The sequence below is a fragment of the Coturnix japonica genome, chromosome 4, assembly GCF_054131305.1.
Source record: "Coturnix japonica strain WE chromosome 4, WE-NBRP24, whole genome shotgun sequence".
Lineage (NCBI taxonomy): Eukaryota > Metazoa > Chordata > Aves > Galliformes > Phasianidae > Coturnix > Coturnix japonica.
Window position 1 is genome coordinate 43819187 of NC_140666.1, and position 6279 is coordinate 43825465.

Here is a 6279-nt window from a genome sequence, read left to right on the forward strand (position 1 = left end):
ATTTGCCTTACCCTCACCCTCAGTAGCTAGCATGGTCAAGGCCACACTCAGTTTACAAATGGGGAAGTACCAGGTACCTTACAGCTGCAATGGACAATTATTGCTTTTAAAACAGGCTGTGGGCCTTGAAAATGGTTGATAGTACCCCATATGAGCCATCCTCTTCTGCTCTCATAGCTGGTGTGGGGCGCTGGAGAACCCAGCAAGCATCAGCCACAGGTCTCCCAGCACCATGGTCTGTGAACAGCAGGATGTGGCCTGCAGGTCATGCCAATACCTGAAGTGCTTTGTCTGCACTGGGAATTGCTGCCTCTGGTGGGTATTTGCTGCAGCCATCCTGCTGCTCTCCTGGCTCCTCCCTTTGCCTCAGCTTGTCAGGATGAGGCAGTTTAACCAATGACCCCAGCTGTCATCAATCTCAATATTGGACGTGCAAGGTAAAGCAGACAACTCTCTGCTCTGTGGAGACAGGCGTTAATGAAGTATTTGTGAAACCATTTCAGCTAAAGAAGACGGACAGCTCTATTTGGTGCCTTGTATTGCCTGACAGGTGAGGGCACACCCTGGGATAACTCCTTGTCATCCCACTCCAAGGTCAAGAGCCTACATCTGACAGAGAAAAACGCCTTTGGCGCTCCGACAGAAAAATGAACACACAGCAGCATTCAGGGCAAAAAAGAAATAAAATCTCTGTAAAGCAGGTGTGCCAGATTTCAGATTTCTCAGAGCTTAATGCCTTTTAAATTTGGTAGTTTCTCTTTGAAGATTATCCACAGACCCAGCACCACGCTAAACCAGAAAGTTCAGCTTTTGTTCTTCCTGGAACAATAGCCATTAAGGGCTTTTCTTTTTATTCTTTTAACTCATCTCAGGCACAGTGAGCAGCATCACAGCATGAGCAACATTCATAACATCTCTTCCTATTGCTTGGCATGCTAATGGACGTTCACCCCAATGCTTAGTTTCTCCCCACTGTGCTCCTCTTTTCTGCTTCCCTCCCTGCACAGCACCAGCCAGCAACCCCTCACCTTTACCTGATACACCCTACCTGGCCCTGTTAGGATACAGAGTTGGCTCAAGTGGAAATTCTGCCAAGAGCTCATAGCTATCCACACCATAAGCTGTAGTGGGGAATTTCTGAACTCTCCTGGGTTCATTTCTGAGCAAATTCTGGCAGCTGCTTCACTGGCAAATGAGAAACCCGGGGGGAAATAATTTTTCCAGAGAGGGTGGCAAAGACACCACCCTTGTACATCAAATTTCTCTTTGTTTTCACAGAAGTGAGATTGTCTATTTGATTATAAAAATGAAATCATTGCTATTTCTTCTTAATGGGTGATAACAGCCAAGAACCAGATAATTTCTTTTCAAGGAAAAGGCAAGACTGGGCAACCATTACCATAAGAGGAAGAGCTGTGCCAGGGGATGTGGCACATTTAGACTATTCCTTCTTTTTACTGTAGGAAAAATCTCACTAGTTACAGAACCTACCAGGTAGCATTTTTAGTTGTTTTTTTTCCTTCCTGGAGCTGAAAGAACACATTCAGAGATGCTGCAATTATTAATGTCACTAAAACCATGCTTGATTTAGCTGTTCCTTTTTGAGACCATCCACTGTTGCTTTCAAGAGATGCTACAGCTTCAGGTTGTTTCTACTGGCATGGGCTGGAAGATGGCACAGCTTTATTGAAGTGGGCAGGAAATAAAACAACAGAGGAAACTCAAGAGATCAAGTAGAGCCCCCAGATAGAACTGAGACCTTAGAAAATCATTTCTCTGAGGTTTAATGACCTCACTCAGAGCTGTGTCCCTGAAACCTCATCTTGCAGTCCTGCTTCCTTGCAGCCTTGGTGTGCACTGGATCTGTGACCAAAGGCAGCAAGTTACCCACCATCAAAGACATACAGCAGTGTTCAAATGGTTTGCTGATTTCCTCACACGGAGAAATTATTAAAACATCAGACTCATTTATCTAGAAATTGGACAGCAGTTGCAAGTCAAAGCTTACCACTATGATTTGCATTACAGTAACATACACGTGGGTTAACTGTAGCTGTACATCTCCATATGGAAAACACAATGCCTCCTCCAGAGCACAGATAGCTCATCACTGAGTCTGCAAGTCCTACTGCATTCCCTGTGGCAATGAAATCCCGGTGCCACCTGGCACAAGGAAATCCTGTGAGCTTCCCTGTGTGCAAGCAGGTACCACACACCCCTGTAAGGACCATGGCCTCTAGGGATGTGTCACTGACCTGTAAGACTGGGGCATTTCTGTTACATTACCATGTGCTAAGAAGTGCTGGGTTAAGGGGGGTGATAGCATTCCTGTCTCACTACCTGAAAACTCCTTCACTGGGCTCATTAATCATCCTTATCAGCATCCCCTTCAGATCTGAGCATAGAGCTAAAAGCCTCTCAGATCCAAATGCATTTCAAGAGATGAGCACCTCCAGGGTCAGAACGTAACATAGGCAATCATGGTGCTCCTCACATAAAAGCCTTCATGGAACAGTGACCTGGAGAGAGACATTTTCAAATGATGACCTCTAGGCAACCTGCTAGCCAAAACAGCTTACCAACAGGGTACTGCACAGCAAATGCTTCAATGACAGTGTAGGGATGAAGCTAATGGTTTTAATAACCCCTTTGAGAGGAGCTGCCCTTATTTTACCTATATATATATATACACATACATATATATACCATATATATATATATATATATATATATATATATATATATATATATATAAAAGCTGCATAGTGAGAAACATCTGAGTTCAATATATTACATACAACTTAATACAACAGTTGGGGAAATGAATGATTTAAATAGCGGGTAGTCAACATTTATTTCAGGTATGGAAAAAATATTCTTTATAAAAGTTCAAGATCTTAAAAATATTAAAAAAAACAGTAGCTGAAAAGTGCAGGGAAGGTAAAAAGCAAACATTTGCATATTAAATGGTTTACAGGGAGAAAGCACGTGCGTGCTCTGGCGTAAGAAAACTGCTGGATGATTAACAGTTCAGTTCTTAGAGTAATTGGAATCTCAGCTTGAAGGTCAGTTTTGAATATCCCAATGGAATCAGGTACAAATCACTCCTAAATGCTGGAAGAAGAATGGCAGCTACATTTTTACCTACTTTCCAGGGAGAAGCGTTTGACTCCCAGGTTTCCCCATGCCAATGGCAAGTTCAGACAATGGTAACTTGCATACATAGTTAGCATAGTTCTGCATTGATACAATGCATCCTACGAGCCTGGCTAGACAGACTTGATTGCCTTTGTACAGGATCACGTTTTCCAGCAAAATGCCTAGAGATTTAGTGAGGAAACCAGACAATTTCATTCTAAAGTACTAGAATGGCGTATCTACATTCTGTGCAGGTGATGGAATTTATACCATCTTAACCAAATGCTTCGGGTATTTTAACATTCTATTTAAACACACAAATGTCTGGTTTTAATTATCCAACACGACAGCCCTTTGGAAATAAGAAAAATTGCAACATTGGGAAACCGAGAGCTTTGCTTCTCTAACATCTGACTCATGTTTGTATTTGGATATCTTATTTTCACCTCCTAAAATCAAAATTGTTTCAGGACAGCACACCTCCTTAAGGCTTGCAAATAAAAAGGGGAGACAGTTGAACCTGTTCTTCTTCATCTAGCTTATCATGCTCAAGACTCCTAACTTCACATCCCACAGTGCAAAACAGTCTTGCATTTCGTGACTTCTCTACCTGTGAGACAAAGCCCTCTACAGTAAAAGGCAAGGAAGTCTGCTTACTGCTAACCTGAGACACAGCCAGATATATGACCAAATAAATGTACTTACACTAAGGTGAGGGGCTTTCTAAGCTCTAGATTATACTCTGTAAGGTGCAAAAGGAGATTCAGAAACTGATAATAAAGGAGCACAGCTCTTCAATGTACTATTGACTTTGTACCATACTACAAATATAGTGCATCAGACTGCCACAACTGTTCAGTGGATTTTATTTGCTCTTTCTTCTTCAAAGTAGTGCCCTGTCTTCAGCAAGGCCTAAAACTGCTTTTGCTGCTTTTCCTTTAAGAGCTTAAGGCAAGGAAAAACAGCACAGGTAGATATGATGATAGATACAGCAGGTATAAGGAGGAAAGGGCTCCTCCAGAAGTTGTAGCTCCTCTTTGTTCAGATGAACTGTGACGTTTGTGTTCTCAGCAAACGACCTGGTAAAGCACGCTGTGATGCACAGCAGGAACGCAGAGTTTGAGAGTTCACAGCCTCAGCGAAACACAACCTTCTTGGGAACCCAGGGACCTGGCTCCCAACAGCCTCCTCTGCCAGCAAAGAGAAGGGCCCTCATGTTCCACATGGATGGTACCTGACTGGTGTGGAGAGATCTCTGATATTAGAGAAGCAGAGCATAACAGCCAAAATGAGTCTTAACAGGTTCACATGCATCAGGACCAGCCTGTATCTACATTATCTGAAGTCACCTTTGTGCTTTTTGCAGGTGCACAGAGGTGTAGCCTAGCATACTAGCCCTTAATTAAACCATGTTAAGTTTATTCATTTCACTAAGTTTGTTCCTCATCCCTGTTACTCTCAGGCTTCACTGAAAAGCCACAAAGCTCATTGCTTCTCAGAAAACAAAGCAGGTAAAGGAATGAGGTACTTGGAAAAAGTACTAGCTTTGATTTTTGACAACTTCCTTTTTTTTTTTTTTCTTCCTACTACACACACAGCAACCTCAAACCTGGAGAATCAAGGCAGTATTCTTGCCTAAGAACTCCCAGTCTCCCAAGGAGAGGCCAAGAAACCATAGAGAGAAACACATTATTAATTACAACACGCAACTGGTAGCTCTCCAAAGCCTCTCTGCAAACCAGAGATCTGAGAAGGTTGTGCAAGACCATAAAAGTTAGAAACAACAGAATAACCCTTGTTTTAATCCTTTACTTTCCTAAACTTCTGACAAGTAGAGCTTAGTAGTCAGAGCAAACAGAAGGCCAGAGTACCTCTCCCAGCTCAGGGCATCATTTATAGGCCAAATCTGATGAGGTATTTTCTTCCCCTCCTCATGTACTTAGTAACATGAGGGGAGGAAATGATGATGGCAGTGCTGTTTCATGTTCAGTAGCAGCCTGAACACGTTGATCTCAATTGTTTTTCCTTAAAGTTATTTTTAAGCCAGTCTAAAAGTAGCTTCTCATTTCTTTGATGCTTAATTAGTTCCAATTAAAATAAACTACATTTAAGTAGTATACATTTAAGTTTGAATGGCGCTCATCAAAACAGAGTAAGCGATAAAAAAACCTGCACTTACACTTAAGTAAATGCACCTTTTTATCTCCTCAAGATTTCCAAAGGGAATCACAAACATCCCCCCCTCAGCATTAGTCCCATGAGTCAGTAAGATAGCCATCATTAATCACTTCTCAAGCATTTTTAGCAAGGTGGTTCCTGCTTTCTGCGTGTTTTTACTCACATCAGTCATTTACATAGCATAAAAGGCGTGCCCAGTACTTTACAGACAGCTAAGATGAGAATCTTTGCTTTGTAGTGTTCACAGCTGTAATAAGATCACACAAAACAAGAAAATACTATCTTCGCAAATGGGCAAAAGAATAGAAACTGCAGCTATGGTAATAGAGTAATCTTTCCTCCAAAGCCTAAGTTTACATCTCTGTATTATTTCTTTACACAGTGCCAATTTTTATTACTCGCAATTTTAAATAACATTTACGTAATTCATTTTAGACTTCAGTATCACTGCAATCACAAGAGCATTTATGCCCTCTCCTTTCTCAAAAGAATTCACATTACTGTTTCATTGTTAGGCTGTTTCAGAAGGTGGGGGGGAGACAAAAAAAGGCATCATAGTTCTCCACTGTACTTCATCACTTGCATCAACATGTCTGGTAAGAAGCAGTAGCATAGGTGCCAAAGTTACTGTAATCTGAGTGGTTTATTGAGAGAAGAACACATTTCTGGAAACGAAATACTTTTTTCCATTCCAGTCTTTTAAACAGTGAGATAAGATACCCACACCATGAATGCTATGTCAGCAAAGAATAAAGATTTCATTCGTTTTTCCAAGCATGGTTAGTCTGTCATCTTTTCCCTCTTTGCACTACTGCTTAACTACCTCATAATACAGCTCCACCTGTACTCTACAGAGAATATATATATGCCCATTCATATCTTAGATTGGGATTGCTGGAGAGACTACAATCCTTCCCCTGGTAAGGAAAACTTCCACACTTCTCCAATGCCTATGACTGAGTA